This window comes from Elgaria multicarinata, chromosome 4, assembly GCF_023053635.1.
Source record: "Elgaria multicarinata webbii isolate HBS135686 ecotype San Diego chromosome 4, rElgMul1.1.pri, whole genome shotgun sequence".
Lineage (NCBI taxonomy): Eukaryota > Metazoa > Chordata > Lepidosauria > Squamata > Anguidae > Elgaria > Elgaria multicarinata.
This window is the reverse complement of record NC_086174.1, coordinates 67,360,559-67,384,958: the sequence shown is the minus strand read 5'-3', so window position 1 is coordinate 67,384,958 and position 24,400 is coordinate 67,360,559. Positions and strand designations below refer to the sequence as shown.

At 40.6% G+C, this 24,400-nt stretch overlaps 1 protein-coding gene across 1 annotated transcript in view; it reads right to left on the bottom strand.

Moving 5' to 3' along the window:
* The window catches only part of PRKN (parkin RBR E3 ubiquitin protein ligase), an 887,548-nt gene that overhangs the window by 263,662 nt on the left and 599,486 nt on the right, over window positions 1-24,400 (bottom strand). The gene's annotated exons all lie outside the window — the stretch shown is intronic.

The following is a 24,400-nucleotide window of genomic DNA, read 5'->3' as shown; positions in this document are numbered from 1 at the left end:
GCAGGACATGGAATAATGGGCCCAAGTTACAGGAAGCCAGATTCCAGCTGGACATCAGGAAAAACTTCCTGACTGTTAGAGCAGTATGACAATGGGGCCAATTACCTGGGGAGGTTGTGGGCTCTCCCACACTAGAAGCATTCAAGAGGCAGCTGGACAACCATCTGTCAGGTCTGCTTTAAGGTGAATTCCTGCACTGAGCAGGGGGTTGGATTCAATGACCTTATAGGCCCCTTCCAACACTACTATTCTATGATTCTATGAGAATACATTTAAGAGGGCTTCTTCCTGATATGAGACCTGTTCAGACAACATGCTAAGTTAGGCTGCTAAACTTTTTGCAACAAATGGGTAGTGAGCATGTTTAAACTTTGGTTATGTAGCCATCATGGTTAGAAATGGTTAACACGACATGCCAAGTCATGGTTCACATGAAATGCTGAGCCATAACGTTTAGCTCAAAATGCTTAGTGTGTCATCTGAACAGGGTCATGGTGTTCAATATCACCTAATCTGTGGACATCCTAGTATATTAGTAGAATGAATTCTAATGTGAACCTTGCGATTTTAAGACTATTTTAGTGATGACCTATGGCAAGCATTTTAAAGGGGTAAATGTTTTATAATCCCTGAGGCTTACATCATTATGCAAAGGAGCACTAATAATCATGTTGAGTGCATCCTCTTGTTCCATGAACAGTTGGAAAATAATGTCACTCAACACTTGTACAAAATGCATTGTTCCACAAGTGCTAGGAATATAAGGCCCTAAAAAGAATTCAACCCATATCGATGGGCTGAAGTTGGAAAGCCTGCCTACAAAGCTCTCTTGTTTCCATAGGCAAAATAATTACAGTCTTAAATCAAGAAAAGTAATATCACCTTGTGCTAGCAACTCCAGCAAAAGAGAGGTCACCCGAGTACAATGGCTAACTTCTGTCTTGTCTTCTCCGTTGGCTCACACCTCTAAACCTCTTTTGTTCTATTAAATATAATTGCTACAGAACTGGAAGTCTTGAGACTTAGGCAGACTATGAAACCTCAGTTCTTCTCCAAAGCTGTGCAAAAGGGCACTCTTTCCCTTTTCTGTGACTTTATATCACCAATCTACTTCTGTTCTATTGCAATGTTTCCAAAGGTTGGTAAACCTTTGGCCTGAAGTTACAGTGTAATTATTTAAACATCAAAAATCCCTTTAGTGGCTTGACGGATTCAGTAGTCCTTAGCCATAATTAATAGACCCTGTTTTGATTCTGAAAGGCAAGACAGTTGAAGTATTGGGAAATATTATTATTATTGTTATTATTATTTATTTATATAGCACCATCAATGTACATGGTGCTGTACAGAGTAAAACAGTAAATAGCAAGTCCCTGCCGCATAGGCTTACAATATTCACTGTGTATGAGAGATAGAGTTATCTCTCTCTCAGGGATAGGTGAGTCCTGACTTTGGCATGAATGATAAACTCAGCCAGTGTTCCTTCCTTTTTAATCTTTTAAGCCACCCCCATCAATAGTTGTTTCTATAAACATTTCTAGAGACCATTATCTGGAAAAACTCAATTTGCTCTGACCTTTAGATGGAGTATGGTCTTTAATTCAAATTGAGTACACTGTTTAATTAAACACTTAAACAATTACTTTAAATCAATGCCATGCCATTTTCTAATTGAAAAAAACACCACTTCCCATTTCAGGCATCTGGCATATGTATGGTTCAGCCCCATTTTTGGAATAACAAATTATAACCTTCATAATACAACCAAAAGACTAGGAAAGGTAGTCTTTGGTAGTCCAACATTTACCTCAGTTATGAACTCATTGGGTGGTCTCAGCTGAGTTATTCTACTCTCAGAGTCAACTTCTGTATCTGCAATATGGGGATTATACTACTGAGCTAATTTACAAAGTTATTGTAAGGATGATTGAAATAATGTATGTCAAGCTCACTGACAATTCAAAGAGAGATGCATAAGCATCTCTCAGCTTACCTGGAAACGGGTTGAAGCTTCATCTGATTGTGCACATTCACTTGGCACATTCATTCCAAATGAATGTGCACAAAATCAACTTCTACAGTCACCTTTTCTGACCTAAGGTCAAGGAACTTAGCATGGGGCAGAGGAGAATATTTACTGCCTCAAATTATCCCATTTTCCCCTCAGATATTCCTTTTGACCAAGACAGCATGAAATGGAAGTAATTGCCTAACTCCTGTGTTGATTCTATGTCAGCTCCAACTTTGTTCATTATTACTATTAGTAATAATAGCATTTATGTAGTATTGGGTAATGCTGTACAAATTAAAAACAAAATATCCCTGCCAATGGCTTAAATGCTAACAGTTTGCAGCAACAAGTAAATGTGGAAGACAACTTGGTCTAAGTTCAAGGCTTTCCCTCACTTGCTCCCACTCCACATATTCAAGGGCATTTTGTTTGTTTGAAATGTTTGAGCCAAGGTATGAATTGGTGAGCCTTGTCTGTACATAACTTCATTTAAGTTATGCAATCCTATACATGTCTATTCAGAAGTAAGCCCCACCAATTTCAAAAGGGCTTACTCCCAACCTCAGGTAAGTGTATATGGGTTGCAGCCTATGTGGCTTTTTCACAAGGTGATCATATGGAAAGGAGGACAGGGCTCCTGTATCATTAACAGTTGTATAGAAAAGGGAATTTTAGTAGGTGTCATTTGTATGCATGTAGCACCTGGTGAAATTCCCTCTTCCTCACAACATTTAAAGCTACAGGAGCCCTGTTCTCTTTTGTATCTGGTCACTCTAGTATAGCTCCTGCAGCTTTAACTGTTGTGATAAGGAAGGAATTTCACCAGATGCTGCATGTTAGGGTGACCAGATGACGCGGAGAACTCCGAAAAAATGGGGATCTCTGGGGCAACTGGGACTGGCCCCCAATTTACTGGGGAAAGGACTGGCCTCCATCCCCACCTGTCGCCTCGTGTTGCTCCAAGGCTTTGCAAAGTCCCGGATGTGCAACGTGAGACGACGGGCAGAGCTGGAGCCTGCATTCCCGAAAGTGCAGGAACATAGCCTCCAGCCCCTCCAGTCGCCTCAAATCACACATTGTGTTGCACAAGCCTTGGAGCAATGCGGGGCAAGTGGCTGGGGTCTGCCTCCAGCAAACACACCCAGCGCTGAAGAAGGGGAAGGAGAAGGAGGAGGAGGTAAGACTAAGGTGTGTGTGTCTGTGTGTAAGAGGGAGTGCCTGATTCTTCGAGCGTGTTTTGGAATGTGTGATCCTGTGTGTGTGTTGGCAGTGTGTGTATTGATGTGATGATGTTTGAATGTGATGCCTGGTTGTTTGACTATGAATGGATGCATGTTTGCAGTGTGGTGGGGGGAAGCTGTAGTTTGCTGCAATTTGTGGGGAATGATTTGGAGGTGATATTCCTATTAAATAATGCATTTTGACCCATAGACCTTCCTCCAAATTAATTGATATAATTGGCATGATGTATATTTTGTAACAATGGCTGATAATTGTCTAACCCTTTGTGGGCTGGACATGTTGGTGAGCATGCCCCCTTGGGGGCTGGACATGTTGGTGAATACGCCCCCCTGGGGCGGCCATGTTGTCCTCCTTTTTGGTTTCCAAAATATGGTCACCCTAATACAAATGACACCTGCTGAAATTCCCTTTTCTATGCAACTGTTAAAGATACAGGAGCCCTGTCCTCCTTTTCATAAGGACACCTTACTTTTTCATTAATTTCTGAATGAATGCTTGCTAAAAAAATTATTGCCTGATCTGAGTTGTGTAACTCTCAGTTCAATCAGATATGCCTGTTTGCTTTCTCTTCCCCTCCTTATTGTTTTATTATGGTTTTATCAGAATGTAAGCCTATGCGGCAGGGTCTTGCTATTTACTGTTTTACTCTGTACAGCACCATGTACATTGATGGTGCTATATAAATAATAATAATAATAATAATAATAATAATAATAATAATAATAATATGACCACAATTTGCATAGCTTTGGCAATTTCCATTTGTTCGTTCGGTTTTGCTTGTTTGCTCCACTCCCCCTCTGTGATCCCACAAAAGAACTCCAGAAATTATCTGAATAGTATCACACAGAAGCAATGCACTGGTACAGAATGAAGATCTCAAAATGGCTAAAAAAGTGATGGGAAAAGAACATGTCAAACCAGAAACAAGCATGACTGTGTCTGAAAAATGCTATTGGAACAGATGCAGCATCTACCAATGCAATTTCATGTATACACAGAAGATTTATTCCATTCAGTTAAACTATGACACAATCAAATATCATGCAGAGATGAATGGCTTGACCAATTTAGCATCAACTGTTTCCATCTTTTCATCATTCACTATCACTTTTTACATGCACTCTTAGGAATACAGCTTGTTTCTTTCTAGTGTTGTTTAATATTCTATACTGCAGTTTCATGCCAGTTCAATGGAATACCACAACACTTACTTGATTAATGTAAACTGAATCTATATCTCTGAACCGCCCAGAGACCTTTGGTTATTAGGCGGTATAAAAACGAAATAAATAAACATATAGTATTTCAAAATATTTTCTTAGATTTCTAGTTTTTTCGTTCAAATTCAATGAATCTGAAAGTCTTACATTCTTCACAGTCCTGTTTATTTTTTTTAATTGTAACTGTTCTGTTGGAGGTCCACTGCCTTTCAAACATGAGACAACTGTCCTGATACAGAGCATTTTATAAGTAACACTGCATACAAAGCTTAGGCGAAAACAGGCATGCAGCACATTCCTATACATGTCTACTCAGAAGTAAGTCCCAACGAGTTCAGTGGAGCTAATTTCCAGATAAGTGGGCTATTTACTTCGACTGAGGTTTCTCAGTCAATCAAGAGATGATGCCACATGCACTTACCCTTTGCACATGAGCTTTCCCCTCTATTGAAGAAAGTTGGTAGATGAGCTTTATGTATATGTGTGGGCTCTATGCCTAAATATCATTGGGGTGCTGAAGTAATTTTTAGAAGTGTGGGGCCAAAAGTGCCTTTCTACCTTTGCAGTTGCATCCTCTTGCTGAAAAAGTGGGGGTGTCCTTTTAGCCTTTTGGGGGCGTAAGCAGCTGAATACTGAGTTAAATTGATGGGGGGATGACACTTAAGTCTCGCATTCCCAATAGCAGCCTCCTTCCTGATACATTGTTGGAGAAATAATGACTGCACCCACTAGGGGCAGCCTCAACCCTCAAATAATGGCCCTAGAAAGAAGCTGGGGTGGGTGGGGGAGAGATGCCAATGCTATCAGGAACACTAAACACAAGGTCGTTCCCCCCCCCGCTCCCATGTAAATAGATTTTTTGCAAGGTCAAAGAAAGTTTGAGCTATTTTCTTCCCTCTTTTCATCCTCTCCACGAGCCCCATGAAACAGTTAGAACTCACCAACAAATACTTCACCGCAGCACTACTTTCTCATTTAGAACTGACAGAAGTAGAAGTGTTTAATCCAAAGAGAATCCGAGGAAGTATCATCCAGGTTTTGATTTGAAAATAAAGTGTTACAGAAATTCACTGAGCTAAGCTAATTAGGACATTCAGGCACCTTTACCCTGAATTTATCTGATGTCTGCAAACAAGGTCTTCACAATTTAAATCATCTCCATAAACGAAAGATGACTTTTACCACTGTCTCAAACAATTGCCCCGATATGTCTACCTCGTGGCAAAACACATGATGTCAAACTTTGCCAAACTGTCCAGGTAAGATAGCTGGTGCATCCAACCCTTAAATATGTTTGCTGGCTTGGCAACTCTTCAGATCAGGCCCAATTAGTCATGATCGATTAGTCACGTCATGTCAAACAAGCATGCCGGTTCCAAGATGTGCTGGAAGGTGATTGGCTTTCTGTTTAGTGCCTATAATGTTTATAAACACTATTCAAGTTAATCCAACAATAACGTCAAAAACTAAAAAGAAGACCAAGTCCTCAACCATTGTCTGAGATCACTGATGAACTGGATGTCAGCTAACAAACAGAAACTTAATCCAGTTAAGAGAAGTGGTGCTCCTGGGGGCACTTTTGTCAGGTAATAGGGTTTTGGACAAGGTAGAAATCCCCTTGAAAAACAGGTTCACAGTCTTGGGGTGCTCTTGGACACACAGGTAAAAAGCATGTGTCTGTTTTGTAGCATTAATATTCAATACACCTGCATTTTAAGCAGGCTAAATTGGCTTATGAGGTTCACAAAAATAGCAGGTCAACACAAAAAAATCAATGTTTTATGGAGCAAGTCCCTGTCCACTTCTCCAAATGTTTTTCCATTTAACTACTAATTCAGTTGGGTAGCCTGCATGTAAAAGAGAAGTAGGTCACCAGAATATTACTTCAGATGCTTCAGATTTCTCCAAAAATATAGTCAGGTAGCAAGTTCTCAGCTAGAGTAAAGTAGTGAAGTGTAGTAGATTCAATTAATATGACACTGAAATATACTACTTGAAATGAAAATGAGTATCTATAGCTGTATAGAAAAGCAATTACAAATCATTTAAGCAAGAAGATAAAGCCAACACACACAGCCATTCTTGTTCCCTTCCAGTAGGTGACAGCTTCACCCACTCTACAGTAAGATCTATGTTCAATGCAGAAAACAAATATTTTCCAATAGGTCCAACATGCACTGGGCTCCCCAACACCATGGGTTGCTGTCTGGGCGCTAGTGCTTCCTTGAGCAACCCTGGAAATGAGCTACTGTTGCAATTTAGCATTTCCCCCTTCCACACTAATGGCACATGTTCCATTTTGGAAATGAGCATGTTGGCTCATTTCTGGTTGCTTTAGGAAAAGATTGGGTTTTTTTTCCAGCACCAGGGCTTGTCTCTCTTTCCACATCTGTGTCGTGATGCTTTTCCCCTCCTTTCTCCACCTGCTTTAAGAAGTGTAATCTTCCTGTTGTGCTGTTGCTGGGTTTCGCTGGTGCACAGGTAACATAGGATGCTGCCTATGTGTCCAGCAAGACCAGTTTTTAAGTATTTTGGTTGAAGCCACACATTATGGTGAGAAGGAAAGCTGACAATAGCAAAACTGTGCTGGCACCTAATTCTTCAGTGACCAAAGATTGGTGTCAGGCTGGAGATCATGTTCACTGCTCATTTAGAACCTGGGAAAAGGGAGGGGATGGCAGCAGTCTCTTTTCACCATATATAACATGGGCAGTTATGAAAGGGAAACAATGGAAAATAATTGGTTAAGGAAAATTACACAAAGTCCAAAGGAATACTCCTTGATTTTCTTATGGTTTCCCATGCAAAATGGATACACTTTTCACATTCCCATCACTAAGACCTGCTGCTGTTGTTAATGCCAGAGCTAGACTGGAAATACTATACAAATGCCTAAATCTACAACTTTTATGCTAGCCTAACTGATGGTCAGGGAATATAATTTCTCTCAAAAATTATCCATATTACCCGCTGAATATTAATATGCTTGGAGTTAGACTTCAGACCACACTATCCCTCCCCTTCTACACACACACACTTTATAAACCATGGGTGATAATGGGTAGCAAATAAAGTTTAATGTTTCATTTGTGACCACCCATTTTGTAGATAAATGCAGTGAGATTCATTCTTGTGTTGCATGGTTTTCACTGTAGCTTACTCAAATATAAACAAATGCAGCATAATATAATGCATCTATTAACCATATCCAGTAGCTAAAAAAAATTAATGAGTATGGGAAAGGAGAAAGGAAAGGCAATATGTTGTGAAAATATTATAGTTTGACTACAGTAACCACATTCTTCAGAGAAGGCTTTATGCCCCATTAATCAATGGTAATCTCATTTTTTTTCCAGCAGACTACTTAGTTTTCCTGCAAATCATTCTGCTGGATAGAATCAATTAAGGGTGTGATCCTATTAATGTTTAGACAGAAGAAAACTCCCACAACTCCCAGCGTTCCCAACCTCACATGATGGCTGGGTAATGCTGGGTAATGTAGGATTTTTTCCTGTCTAAACATACATGGGATAGCACCCTATAACGATTTAAAAATTAAAACAAATGTTCACATTAAATATTAATTCATATTATTATTGTGTAGTTGAAATGCTTATTTTGTACTGTGGAATTAAAGGTAACCTTACAGTTTTCTATATGATGAGCCCTCAAACCTACATTTACTGTAGATCACAAATGGCTTCCCCCCCATCATAAACAACATATAACAGCAAATTGAAAATTGAGAAAATGTAAGTGTCTGTAGGCTAACTGAACAATGATGAGAAAAAGTAAGTAACCTCGATTGAGTTTAATCAATCTCGGTTAAAAAGAAAAAGAAAAAGGAAGTAGAAAGAAATCATCTTGTGTTTTAAAGCTTCAGATGAATTAGTAGGTATTTCACAAGTGCTTTCATTAGTGAGGTTTTACTTTGTTTTGTTTTGTTTTGTTTTGTTAGATCTGCACTCTTACAAATGCATTTGACAGATGTTTTAAAATAACAATCTTCTGGAAGTGGCAATGTCATGGCCAAAGGCATACACATTACTAAAATGAAAGGGAGAGAAATATTTGACATGTCACAGTCACATGCTTTGGCAGGTATTCACGTCGTTCAATTATTCTTCCATTCAGATATCTCAGTCTAGCAGCCAATTCTGGTACACAAATGTGGGTTCAGGGATGTTCACAAGCTCTATGAGAGGAGAACTCCCCTATGTGTTTAAGTGTTAGAGAAAGCTTCATATGCAAAATGATACTGCAGACATTCCATAAGGGGAAAGTAAAATGGCAGCCCGGCAGTGGTTCATGTGTGCTACCAGAGCCTCACAGAATCACAGACTCTACTGCAGGGTCGCAATCTACATTGAAATGAATGTAGATTGCATTGTATCCTATGCCATCAGCCAAAGGCAAACTCACATATGCTCTCCTCTTACAGACTTTGGGTGCAACCCTATGCATGTTTAGCCATCACTGGCTGGGTGATGTTGAGAATTGTAGGACTTCCCCCCCCCCCACACACACACACCTAAACATGCATTGGATTGCTCCCTTAATACCTTATGCTGAAATATCCCTTCCAGTAGGATGTGAAGCCTTTCCATTCCACATTTTGGGGATGTGGAGTCTAGTAAAATACTAATAGATAGATCATAATCCAAATCTGATTATCAATGGAAAATTGCAAGACTCAGAAGAGCCACAATAGTTCCCACTCTCAAGCCAAACAAATCAAGATAGTTTTGTCCAGAAACATTCTAATTATACATCATCCCTGGGGGGTGGGGATATGTTAATAGTAAAAAAAAACCATTTTGTATATTTTATTCATTTCAAAAAATTATATCCCATCTCTATTTTGAAATACAAGCAACTGCATCAGTTGAGGCACAGGTGAACTCAGTGGCAAAGAGCACCTTTTATCAGCTTAGGCTGATATACCAACTGCGCCCTTATCTGGACAGTGATAGCCTAGCTACAGTTATCCATGCTCTGATAACCTCTCGTTTGGATTACTGCAATGCGTTATACGTGGGGCTGCCTTTGAAAACGGTCCGGAAGCTTCAGCTGGTACAAAACAGGGCAGCCCGTTTACTAACAGGGACTGGCTGGCGAGATCACATTACGCCAGTCCTTTTACAACTTCATTGGCTGCCAGTCCAGGTCCGGGCCCGATTCAAAGTGCTGGTATTGACATTTAAAGCCCTAAACGGTTTGGGGCCAGGTTATTTGAAGGAACGCCTCCTCCCATATGTACCTACCCGGACCTTAAGATCATCTACAGGGGCCCTTCTCCGTGAGCCCCTGCCAAAGGAAGTGAGGCAGGTGGCTACTAGGAGGAGGGCTTTCTCCGCTGTGGCACCCCGGTTGTGGAATGAGCTCCCCAGAGAGGTCCGCCTGGCGCCTACACTGTACTCCTTTCGTCGCCAGCTGAAGACCTTTTTATTCACTCAGTATTTTAACACTTAATTTTAACTTAAATTTAAATTATACTGTTTTAACTCTGTATTTTAACCTTATATCAATTTTGCTGCGTGGTTTTATCCTGGTTGTGCTTTTTATATTGTATTTTGTATTTGTATTTTTAACTTGTTGGTTGTTTTATGATGATTTTAATTTTTGTGAACCGCCCAGAGAGCTTCGGCTATTGGGCGGTATAAAAATGTAATAAATAAATAAATAAATAAATAAATAAAAATCAGAAAAAGAGAGACCTATGCCTCTCCGTTAATAACATTTTTAATAAATAAATCAAGTTAAAATTAATCTTGAAAGCTGTAAAGAATCTAAAACAGCAGCTGTCAAATCCCATCTTAAATGGTAGCCCTTTCTCAATGCTTTGGCTCAGCTGGCTGCTTACCGAAAAGCAAGTAATGAGGGTCAGGTGGACTTTCCTGAATCTGGGCATCCCAAGATCTCAGCACCAGAAGAGAAGGGCCCCTGTCCCTTGTGCCCACCAGTCATACCTCATGAATATACTGGTATATAGTGATTATTGGTACAGCAGAGAAATGGATTTGCTTTCATTTGCCCTAAATTTTCTTCCTAAATTGGAAGAGGTGTGATTGTAGCAATATAGAAACCAAGGTGCTTAGATTTCATCACATATAAAAGCCGTCCTTTTGTAACTCTCCTTTCCTGCAGTTCTCTTTCTGTCTTCATCCAACTGGAAGTCATGGACAATATATTTAAATCATAAACCCAGAGTACAGAAAAGGAATGATCAGTGGAGGCTGGTGGCTCCGATGTCAGTGGGATTCTGAATCCGCCCTGGGTTTCAGTCAGAACCAGTCAGAACTCTAAAGAAGCTATCCAAGGTGCTGATACTATTTGCAGCAGTAGCAGTGTGTGTGTGTGTTGCTGTTCAGATCCTTTAGAGTTCTGATTGAAACCCAGAGTGGCTTCATAGCCCCACTGAAATCAGAGCCACCAGCTTTCATTGGGAATAATGGAATATAAGAACAACTGGAAGGAGAAAATTAAGATCGAATATTGATGCCTTTTGAAAAGCAGCCTCATGCCAATAGTGCAGATGTTACTAATGCAGTTCTACACTACTTGTGGTGTTGCACTGTGGCTGTAGACACTATTTCACTCCCGACACTCCTCCATCAAAAAATAATAACCTGGTCATCATATAAAAACCTAATGGAATACTGTATGGCAGTACAATAGTAAAATCACAATGAAGTCAACTCTTACAAGCAACATATTGAAAACAAATACTCATAGATATGTTCTTTATAAAATGCATAAGGAAAATAAGTGAAGCTATTAGAATTGCAAGGGTCTTTTTTAAAAAAAATTGTAAAGCAAAACAAATAATTCAGTTTACATGTAACATAAATAGACACCAATGATCAACTAAGCAGTTAACACTTGAAAAAGGAAACTATAAAGCTTCAAGATTTTCTGCCCAGTTTGCTTGGCGAAACTGTAGGAAAATGAGAGCAAAAATGTCTTCAAGTCATTCTATATCCTAATGCATTTGTCTCCAAATTAATTAAAATTGCAGGTTTCCTTACAGTCAAGGCACGCTGATTAAAATAAACAAATCAGCAAATTTATGATGAAAATAAAAACCACTAATTTGCCTGTTTACATTTTCATTCCACTGTTAAAAGCCTGTATATATTAAAAACAACAAATAGCAAAGCCTGATGGCAAGATAAAACCAGGGATAATACACAAAAGTCAAAGTGAAGAAAACTGATTGACACAGAAATGTGATGCTCTGTAATATCTTATGAATTATTTTAGTCTTTGTCCTAGAAAATAAATAAAATGTTTATGTGATTATCAAAGTGTACTGCTAAATGCTAGACATGCTTGTCTTTGCCAGTCAAATGTATATTAAAATTAAATTGATTTTAGTAGGGCCTCATATGTGTATTTGTGAAGGATTCATACCATGACAAATAAGCTACAATTAAGACCCTTGTCCCAACATAAACAGATCCATATATAATTGCAGCTACAATGGTATGAAGTAGCTCACACAGCGACATACACATTTGATGAGAGGCAAGTCCATTTTGCAATGTTATTGCTACTGCATTTTAAATGTTTACTAAAATACAGTAGAACTATTATGCCCAATAATTTGTAGGTGAGTCATTCTATTTCGTGCCGCTTTGTCCCATTGCTCCATCCATTTTGCAGCATATTATGACCATGCATGCATCCCAATGGTGGCAACTGTCAGCTTAGTTGTGTCAAGCCAAAATAAACTCCTGCAGCTAAGGGTACCATCCAGAACAGTATGAGAAATTGCATGGAGGAGAAGCAGTAGACAGGGATCTGAAAAGAATGGGTGCCCCACCTTCCTCTTGCATGAAGCCACCCATTTGCTACAGCGCTATATATGCACACAAAGGTGTTTTCTGGTCATCCCAGCATGGCCAATGGTCAGGATTCATGGGAGTTGTAGTCCAAAACCTTCAACAACTTACCACTTACTAGATGTGTTGGGCTACAATTCCCATCACCTTCCAGCCAGCTTAGGGGTAGGCCCTGTCTTTTGGCGTGACTATATCCAGTCAACATGACTCTATCAAGATCTTAAGAGGTGATTGCATGCAGGGAAGACTACTGATACTTGAAAGAGAAAACCTGAGCAATTCTGCAGTACTCCCTCCCCATTAAATGGTTCATTAAAACTATGGTCATTTACACCTACACAAAAATACTGATTTGCTTTTCAGAAACATAACATAGTATGCTACTAGATCTTACTAGATTCAGTGATTCGGATCTTAGGAAATTCAATGTATATGTACTAGTATGTTTCTAACCCTTGTAGTGTTTGTGTGGCAAAGAAGTGGCACCATAATCTCTCTCATATCTCAGAGGGAAGCCTATCAAAGAATCATTGCATTTCCTAGAGCTGAACAACCTTCATTTGTTTCTCACATGGGTGGGGGCTGCTTTGAATAGAGCTTTACAGTTCCTGAATTCTATCCAGACCCTCACAGAGAGTGTGGTGTGCAAAACCCCTGCCTAGAATCCAATCTTTTGCTCTGTGGGTTGGTGTGTGTGCGTGCGTGCATTTCGGCTGCCATGGATATGGCATCACTTTTGCCAACCGTTGCTAAGTCATGAATGGACGGAACATTTCCTTTTCTCACACAGAGAGCAGGGTAGGAGCCAGCAGCACTTCCAAGAGACACAATGTTCTCTTTATCCAGGCAGGGCCAACAGTGTGAGAGGCAGTCGTAGATGGAAATGGCGCAGGGCCATGCAGCATACAAAGCTGTCAGCACAGCCTGGCCAGCCTCAATGCTCACTAAATGACTGGCCTATTTTCTCATGTCAAAGAAAAGGAGGAAGTGAAAGAGCAGGGGCTGGGGGGGGGGGGGCGGGGAGGAGGAGGAGGGGATCTGAAATCCTAGTTACCCTGCCGTGGTATTGTTTCGTCCCCGGCCCTTCCCAAGAAGGACTGCATTATCTGTTCTACGACAGAAGAGGGAGTACTTATGATGCATATGTGAGCCCAAGCGCCTGACCTTTATCTGGCATGCAGCATCCATCAAACTATTAAATATTATCCGTTATAAATAACAGAGGCAGGAAGAAAAGAAGGAAAAGGAGCTTTTGCAAATACTGGGGCAGCAGGTTCAAAATGGATATTTAAGGATTTAATTATGAATAAGCTAATAACCAGAATCACTCATCTTTTATCTGAATGCCTACCTATTCCAGGGCAAATCTTTAATCCCATTTAAGCATACCTTGCTTGGAATCTCTGCTGAGATCAATGGCTTATGTCTGAACATGTACCTCAAGACTGTATCCTTAGTTATTTTCAATGTTTCCTTGCCAGGGTTAAACAGTGAGAGAATAATCTTTTTTAAAAACACTCATGCATGCACACAACAACAACACAGCAGTTCCAGTTCTTCTTTGCCCTTATATGCTTACGCATGATGACCACACATGCTAGAATCACCAAAATCTGTCTCTTTCTTTTTCCCACAGACGTTATTCAACATGGGCTGTGGTGCTGATGAGTAAAGCTGTGGGCAGTTGTCTGCTAGGAAGACAAACTGTGTGCAACTTTTATTGTTAGGAAGGAAGTGCAAAGGGGCATACGTGCCAAGTGTTCCTTCAGACTAAGAGGATTTCTATATAACCCACCAACAACAACCCACCCCCCCACACACAGAGAGAGCTATTCATCACATATTAATTTCATTTGCCAGATTGCTCCTGCTTAAGAACAGCTTGTGTCATGGAGAAAGAAACAAAACTCTGTTACTCTGTACAGCACCATGTACATTGATGGTGCTATATAAATAATAATAATAATAATAATAATAATAATAATAATAATAAAAACAATAGCTGGCATGCACTGCAATTCAGATAATGACACCAATCAAAATAAATAAATTAATAAATGTCTTTTCCTTATTTCAAGACCGATAGTAGAGCAAAAGAAAAGGAAGAGAGAGATGGACAACAGCAACAATAAATATAGTGAAGAGACTTGTCTGCCTAACTATCGTGTGAGATTGTGCAGATCTGATGTTTCTGTTCTAATGATGCCAGGTTTTGGTCATATTGAGGGTTTCCAAAATGTAGACCAAACTGGGAAGCAAAGTAATTGGGGCTCTAGTATTATATGTTCCAAGATTTGGGGGTGGGGGTGGGGGACGTGGCTGAAAATGTGAATGCCTACTCAAGGCAATACTTAATTTGAACTACAAAATTAAAATGAAACATGTTCCACACAAGCTTTTTTTAAAAAACCAGGAATAGTGGAAGCACGAAATTAAAGATTTCTTGCCTACCATTTATTTTTCCCTTCAACTTCTCATTAAAAAGAAACAAGACACTAATATTAAGATATATTTACAGAAACAGAGAGGAAATGCAAACCATAATCACACAAGGCGCACATAATCACACCAGAAGCCTAATATGTACAAGTGTTTATTGTTATCTCAATAGTTAAAGTCCCAATTCTCCACAAATCACTTCCAACTCTTCTGGAAGGACTGCATTTGTATTTTTTCCTTGTTGCATTTTTAATACGTGTATAAATTTTGCTGTGCCAGTAAATGAACCAGACTTTAATTAGTCAATTTGAAGTGTTCATGATAATATTTTCCTTCCAATTTTCTGGAAGCACTAATTTGGCAGCCACGAGTAGATTGCTTACCAAGAATGGGTATTAACAGGTATTTCATTTCTAAAACCATCTAACAATCCATGATTAGATTGTGACAACTGTAATTGGCAAATAGATACTCTTTACAATCATTCTAACAAGTGGGAATCTGGAGAAAAGATTTAAATGCCTATCCTATCCTAACTATAGAATTTGAATCCAAAAGTACTCATGTATGATCTTCTACTCTTGCAAGGTAGCCCCATTATTTCTTTCAATTGCCCCTTCTTGCCACCTCCCCCGCCATTTCAGAGAGTCCGGCAACAAGCTGAGTTTTCCTGGTTCATCCTTGGATCCAAATGACAGTTTGGCCTTGCAAAGATTTATCTGCACAGCTTAACTATAAATAGATCTTGCACAAAGATCTATAAATCTTCACCAGAACATAAAATGCTAGATTGAATTAAAAAAAAAAAAACTTGGGCAAAGATGTAGTACTATATTATTACTGCTAGACATTTTTTGGTAGTGAAATCTCTGCACGAAAATATGTGCGTGAGGAAGACTGGATGATCATTGAAAATATGATGCTTTCATAAAACTATATTTATCAGCTTATACTACAATACAGTGAAGCAATAGGTTCAACAAACAAGGAACAGAAATGAGTACATAGCCTTTGGCATTGTGGTGAATAAAATTCCAGTCTGTGTTGACAGTACGATGCCGCATTATGAATCAACAGTGAGTTTCTGTCCTGAGCCATCAACAAAGGGCTTGATCCCGCTCTCAGATATTAAGGCTAGCGTCTTGTAGTATCAGCTACACTGTGTGCACTCCCCCAAAGGAACCGTAATATGAAAATGCAAGGAATATTTTACTTTCAGAGTTCTGCCGATCAGTAAAAGACCACATCAACTGTTTCCACACAGTAAGTGAGCAACTGATCATCCTAACAGTGATAGAGATCCAGTGGATCATTTAAACCAACTCCTGCCCAAGATCCCCTTACAGAAGCCCATCCAACCTGCAAAGAAGGAGATCCCACCAACATCCCAGAGAGCTTCATCCAGCCAAACTTGACCAGTAATTAGATAGTTCTTTCTGGCATTTAGCTTACAAATATCTGCTGCTTCTTGCACTGTGTATCATAAGATTTGTTGTTTTATTCTCTCCATCTTTCGATAACTACATACATAAGAGGAAACATTAAGAAAGAAAGGAGTTGCAGTGCCAGTGGCCCAAATTCTCTCCGCGGGGATCCAGCTGGGGTTCTTTCCCATGACTACATAAAGTCCTGTGTGCCTTGAGACTGGCTGGCAAAGGGCAACTTCAAAACCTACCAACCAACTGCTTGAGGAATTGTGTGTCTGGGAGAGCATGCAGAGAGAACTCAAGATTACTTTGATGACTGTCTCAAAGTATAGCTATCACTCTTTTTGATGGGGATTGAGGGAGGTTAATTATTATTATTATTATTATTATTATTATTATTATTATTATTATTATTATTATTATTATCCATTGTATTACTGATTGTATTACTGTACTACATTGTATTACTGATACAATAAGCATTGAGGCCCAGTATTGGGCAAAAGGCAGGATACAAATAATAATAACCATTTCGCAAGTGGCAATTTATTGCAATGGGCATGCAATAATGAGAGGAAGTATATTATTCTACATTGGTTGTCATACTGAAGAGGAGAACTCTACTATTGCCCTGGATTTCTGAACAAGTGTGGTTGTGTGTTAAAATTCTTCTTAGCGTGTGGGCAGCCAATGCAGATTACCAGCTCCCCATGTGGTTGCATGAAGTAGCCATTTGGTAAATCATCATCTATGGCACAAGCCTTACTCCATATATTGTACTGACTTATTGAAGTTACCCAATTCATTTTATATGGGTTTCACGTTCCATTTTTTCCATTTTCAGTTTTAGTTCCACTAAGTAAAACCTAAAAGTCTGATTGCATCCAAACATTGTTGTAAATTCAAGAAATTATGTCGTGCTGGAAGAGTTCTAAATCTATATTCCATTACATATACACACACTCACACTCATCAAAAGTCTTACAGCTTTTCAGAAATATATTAATTCAATCTAGCATCATGCTCTTCTACTGATGCAAGCCAATTTCTCACATATCTAATTTTCCAGAAACCCCTCACTCTCTAATGTAAACTTAATGAAATCTATCCTTGCTAAAAAAAACTAGCTCAAAACAGGATGTAGTTGCTAAGGACAAAAAGGTTAACTATGTAGTAAGAAAACATAGAGTTGCATTGATAGCATAATGACATAGAAAAAATATATGTATAACTCTTGAAGTTGGACCCACACAGCCCAGTTACTGCTGGAGACATGTTGATACAGAAAAAATACAGAGTTATGCCTTCATATGTTCATACTAGGGGTGTGCACGGACCCCCTGCTCCGCCCCGCGGGCCGATCCGAAAATTTCGGATTGGCCCGCTCCGCTCAGCGCCGCTCCGCCCATACTCTGCTCCTCTTCGCCGCAGAGCTCCGGCTCCGAATCGGAGCTCTGCAGTGGAGGGGAGTGGCACCAGGTAAGGCCGGGAGAGGAGGGCGGGGGGTGTTACCAGGCCCTGGCGACAGTGACAGCGGCAGGGCTCGGTAAACCTAGGGTGACCAACTGTCAGGATTTCCCCGGATTTGTCCTGGTTTTTGTTCTTTCCATGGTGTTAGGGGGGATTTTCTATAATTTTCAATAATGTCCTGGAATGACACACCTTCCCCTTTAAGGCTGCCATTAGCATGGCAGGAGGGAATGACATGCTTTCTTGAGGCACATCATTCCCCCACCCCGAGCTCCAATTGAGGTCTTAAAGGGGAAAGTGGGTCATTCGTGGACATTATAGAAAAGGCCCCAATTGGAGTGGATGGTGGTGGTGCAGAATGAAATCCTTTCCCCTCCTCCACTTCAATCGGGTTCTTTAAGGTGGCGGGGGAATAACATACTTTCTGCAGGACTCAGAAAGCTGCTTCCCCCCCCCACACATACTAGGTGTCCTCTTTTTTGGTTTCCCAAATATGGTCACCCTAGGTAAACCCCTTACCTTTCCAGCGGAGCTCCGGATCCAGGCAAAGGATCCGCCTTCACCTCGATCCTCTTCGCCACGCTCCGCCGGCCCCCCAATCCTCTTCGCCTCCGCCTTAAGGGCAGGCGAAGCCCCCCGCTCCGCTTCTAATTCGCCCGTCCTATTAGAAGCGGAGCACATCCCTAGTTCATACCACTTTCATATGGAATAATTACAACTATTATAGGGACAGGCAACCAGAATGGGGTTGGGGGGCTGAATGACCCAGCCATAGAGGAGGCCTATGCCTCTGGGGGTTGGATGGGCATCCACCACAGGCCAGCTTAGGCCCGCAGGCTGGAGGCTGCCCTCCCATGCACTATGGAAATAGATCCTACTATATTCCCATGTTCAAAAGATCCTGAAAAGGAGTGTCAAACAGACCTGTTATTTACTGATACTGAGAGGGCTGAGTTATATCTATCAATCTATCTGTCTATCTATCTCAGAGAAGAATACTTTGGAACCATCCAACACTTGTTTGTGCTGCTTCAGTGAATAATTTGCCCTTTGTCAATAGTCTATTTCCTCCTGTGAAATTTTTCTCATGTCAATAGAAATATTTCATTGACTGAGTAGATTTCCTAGCGCCCAGCCTGAGAGTTAATTTTGCATTCACACATTATGAGCTCTGCACTAATGAACCTGAAATTAATAAACTATGAATGAATAAAATGAGGATTACTTATGTTATTCAAAGTACTAGAAAAATTCAAATTGCACAGCTCTCCAGAGAAGCTGATATGAATTTTAGTATTTTTTCCCCTAAAAAACAAGAAGTTCCCATTTAATTTAGGATTCTGAAAAGTCTCTTCAATTTCAAGTATATCTACAGTAAACTGAACAGATAATGAGCTGTTTCAAGAGATGCGTAGAGTATACAGTGGTATGAACCATGGAACAAAGTGATCTTTTTACAGCACCAGATTCTCTCCCAGGGCTAACAGCACCTTTGTAGGGATATGGGTGTGTCTTTCATCAAGACCATTATATGATGGAGGGAAGAGTTAACTCTCCTCCCCATCTGGTATAGTCCCAATCCAGACTGCTCTATTCCCATGGTTGCTATTTAAATAATAAAAATCAGATGTATTAAATACATACACACATTAAACGTATTGTCAACAATTTATTTATTAAAGCATTTTTACACTGTTCTTCTGCTAAAGAGGCTCCCAGAGCAGCTTACAAGATCAACAAGAACATAAGAAGTCCCATGCTGGATCAGACCAAGCACTCTGTTCACTCCCTGGCCAACTAGCCATCAGCCTGGGATGAACAAGCAGGACATGGTGCAACAGCACCCTCCCACCTATGTTCCCCAGCAACTGGTGCACACAGGCTAACAGCTCCTGCCCTCAGGCATAGAATCTAAAAGACAAGACACAAAATGAAAAAGGGATGGAAGGGAGAACAAAAGCACACTCTGGACTACTTCTTAGTTACAAAGTTCTTATATCTGGTTGGCCTTTCCTCTCCCTGTTTGTTTGTTATTGTGATTTTAGAATGTAAGCCATATGGCAGGGTGTTTTGCATTCTGTTTGATTTTGTTCTGTACAGCGCCATGAACATTGATGGCGCTATATTATTATTATTAATAATAATGATAATAATTATAATAAGCAGCTGGAATGGAAACAGTTGAAGGAGTAGAGCCAAAAGTTGCTCTTTCTCAGCTGAGCTGATGGAGTGGCTTCCCTTCCCAATTCTCCCTCCATTGCAGCCTGATGGCCTTCTCTGCTGTGGCACCCCGGCTGTGGAATGAGCTCCCTAAGGAGGTTCGCTTGGCACCTACATTATATGCTTTTAGATGCCAGGTGAAGACCTTTTTATTCTCCCAGCATTTTAACAGTCTATAAATAAATTTTAACTCGGTGTTTTAAATTTGTAATTTTGCATTGCTGCTGTTTTTGTCTAGTTGATCTTTTATATTGTATTTTATAGTATGGTTTTATACTGCTGTTTTATACTTTGAATGTTTTTAATTTTTGTGAACCGCCCAGAGAGCTCCGGCTATTGGGCGGTATAGAAATGTAATAAATAAATAAATAAATTGTTGTAAACCGCCCAGAGAGCTTCAGCTGTGGCGGTATATATAAATGTAATAAAATAAAATAAATAAATAAATAAATAATAAATAAATGGAGGCAAAAATGGCTCTTTCTCAGCTGACCTGAAGGAGTGGCCCTTCTTCCCATCCCTACCTCTGCTGCAGCCTGATGGAATGGCGGTTGCCAATTAACAGTTAAAGAGAGAGGATGGAGCTGGCCTTACTCAGCAGAACTGGCCTTACTTCCTTTCTCTCCCTCAACTGCAGCCTGATGAAAAGGCTGTTGCAAGATGACAACTGAGGAAAAGGAGAACTTTGATGGGGATGGTATCTCAGCAGTGCCTATGGAGCAGATCATGTCAAAGCAGCCTAATAGAACTGCTCCTGCCAGGTGATGGTTAAGGGAGAGAGGAGCCTGATAGAGCTGGATAGGAACTGATGGAGTTGCCCTGCTTCCCATCTCTCCCTCTGCAGTAGCCAGTGAATTATAAGTTATATTTATCACATCAGAAAGAATGGAAAAGTTGAGGGTTCTCCATTTCCTTACCAAGAAACAGGAATGACCTCTCAGCCACATACTGTTACCCTTCCAGCCCAATCCAATGCATATTTTACTCAGCAGTAAATTCCATGGAGTTCAATAGGTATTATTTCCAAGTAATCATGCCCAGAACTGATGCGTTAGTATGATATCATCATGTAGTGTGTTTCCCCACCCCTTCTCTACAGCAATCATGAATGTGATCAGGGAAATGTTCAGGGAAATCCTGAACTGATACCTGGGTGCAGTGATGGGGTGGATCAGGGCCAACAAACTGGGACTGAATCCTAACAAGACAGAGTCTTTATGGGTGTCCCAGGTGTCATGGGCATGCCTGTTCCCTCTGGCATTCACAAGTGCTGGCAAACTGACATGAGACATTCACATCAGTGAGACTTCTTTTATTGAGGAAATCTCACAGAAACAGGCTTAATGGTTACACACTCTCCAAAACACACATAAAGCTGAATGATGGTCAGAACACTTTAGGCTCAATGCTTCAGGCAATCACAAAGGGTGTGTGTGTGTGTGGGGGGGGAGAATTCTTGAAAGGCTGAACAAACTTTGCCAAGGGAGCTTCTCCAGATGCCACATATCCTGGTAACTCATGGGGATGTGACTAAAGCCAAAACAAGATTACAGGTAGGGTAAAGCACCCAGGCACAGGAGTCCCATGCTTTCTGCTTAGCACTGGCAACTCCCTGTCACCTGAGTTGGGCAGAGAGAAAGATCACTCACCAGTCAATCCCAGCCTGCTGAATGCTGAGCTGACCCTGGTAAGCAAGATCGCAGAGAATGGAACATGTCAGGCCCAGGAACTCCCCTGCACATAACATTAACTCCAGGGAAGCTCTCTTGCCAGCTGTGTCAGGCCACACACACACACACACACACACACACACACACACACACTCCACAGCAAATGCAAGTCCAAGTCTATGAAAAGCCTCACAGTACTTTTCATGGCACAGTCCTTAGAAATCCAAAGTCCAAATAACAAAGCGTCCATGTGCAGAGTGCTTTCAAAGTCCCAAGCGGAGATGGAATCCAAAGCAGGAGGGATTTCAGGCCTTGCGTCGAGAGGAGGAACCTACCAAAGCTTTTTCAGCTTTGCACCAGCATTTAAAGCCTATTCAAAGCCACTTGACAGACAGGTCCTGTCTTCCTTCCCTGCCTTTCCCAGAAGTCTGAAGTCTCATGAGATTTTGAAGTCTCGTGAGACTTCCAGGATGAGGAGTCTGAAGTCTCATGAGACTTCAAAGTCCCACAAAACTTCAAACACCTCATTCCGGAAGTCTTCTGAGACTTGAGGCTTTTGGGTGAGGCAGGGAAGGAAGATGACTGCTCCACGACCACCCCGCACCAATTGAGGCTTGCAGACACAGATATCCCTCCAGCCAGGCTCACTGGGCATGAGAGGAGGAGATGGAGCTGCTGGGTGGGAAGAGGGCAGGGGGCAGAGGTGTTCAAACCATAAATACAAAGAAGCACCTGCACCCCCATCCTGTCACCAGCCCTCCTCGGAAAGCCCACCCCACCTCTACCAGATGCTCAACCAACCTCTTTCCTGTGGTGGCCTTTGTTTTTGCAGCAATGAGAAAGTGGCCAGTGGGGATTTTCAGAGCAGCTGCCCTCCTTCTGTTGCTGCACGGCTCTGGGATTGCTACATCTGCAATGGGCCCTGTCAGCTGCCCAAGGATGTCAGGCGTCAACATCAGTCCTGGCTATCAGCCCAGCATATCACTTCCATACAGCTTACAGTACACAGAATTGTGCTGTTGGAGAAACTGTGTTTTACCATGAAGCCACCAATGGGGGAAATTGCTAATTAATTGCACAATACCCACCTAAAAAACGTGCTTTGCATCAAAACATTTTTTTTCTAATTCCTCTCAGCCTTTACTTATACTTCATGGATTCGGGACTTAATATACTCATTTTTATCTTTTTGAATAACCTTCTAATGTGTATTTAAAATGAATACACCTGAATGTATAAAGCTTGTGTGGAAAGTTAAGAACAGAATTCCAACTTTTGCTCTTTCAACTACATTTCTAGCCTGCTCTTAATAACTTAAAACTCTTTCCAGTGATTTAATATACCGTTATGAAAGTCTGAATCATTCTGAAATCACCCAAGCGTGGTATGTTGCCCTTGTGTCCTGAAAAGTGTGAAACTCTCAGCAAGCTAAAGCATACTTATCATGAGTTCTAATATGGAATCTAATCCTGAAGATAAGGATGATTGGGAGCGGGGCCATGTGGGAGGAATAGATGCAGCAAAATCCATTTAATCACTTGAATGATGCTGTAAGCTCCCCAGTTTACTACACTGATCTACTTCCCATGGCCGGTTTACATGAAAGGATAAATATCTTGACTTGCCAACAATGATGGGATGAAAAATGGAAGGGGCTTGAAAAACTTATGTCCCAAGTGGGGAGAGGTGCTAGTTTGCAATTGCCAATTCACCCATATCTTTGAAAACAAGATGCATTGCTATGAGGTATATTGTGGCATTAGTTGATTTCCTGTAGAGACTCTGGGAATAAAACTGGTAGGAAATAGGTAGGAACTCTATTTTTCTTTCCTGCTAGAAGATACAAAAAAGCAATCATTTCAAAATATTGTAACAGCTTTGTTAACATTACCAGAACCTGTAAACCTATAAGTTATATACAAATCATTGTTTCTTGTAGAATAAAATAAACACATTTATTTAACATTCAAATTAAAACTTCTTATTCTTCTTTTTTCTTTTTAAAGGGGGAATTGTGACAGGCAACTTAAGAATAGTTAACTCGTCCAGAACTTTGGCAAATAGAAATGGAGCATATTATATGGAATCCGCTTATGTTATCTAAAGTATTTATACATTTAATGGGATTGAGTGATGCATGAATATCTAATATAAGGCCAGTTGGTGGAAATGGTATGCTCTACCTTATGATCATAGTGAAATGATGGGCAAATGTTATCAAATATATATTAATATAGACAGCGCTATTAGGTGTTTTTCTTAACTTTCTTAGTGGCAGGAAAGAATCCTGGTGACTGTCACACAACATGTGGGTTCCCCCTCATTTAAACCCCCACCTCCAATTCTATGCTTGGGTTGTGCAGGTGCAGGGAAGACAAAGGTGACAGTATGTGTCAGTTTCTGTGGCTAAGAGTGTCATCACATGGGGGAAAATCTTATTTCCTTACCATTGCTTCTCCACCTCATACTTCCTCTTTGCCCTCATTTGAAAGCGAAAGTAAACAATGTGCACGTGGCCCATTCAGTGGCCTGTTTTGATTGAGCTGCTTCTCCTGCACATAGCAGGAGTTAGCGGCAAGTTCCATCTCAAAAATAATTTGGATTTACCAGGGTCTTTTTTTGTTGCGCGAAGAAGGCTAGAAGGTGTGGGAGGTGCACAGAACGCAGAAGACTTCATGAATATGACCTGCGAAAATCTGTGAGTGCGCAGTAACGAGCATGCAATAAAACACTCATCTGATGACAACCTAAGTGGTTAGGGTATTGCTCTGGGGAGTTCACAGTATGGGTTTGAATCTTGGTAGCACCATCTCTCTTACTCTCCTCACTTTTTTTTTGCTCAGATATGGAAAAT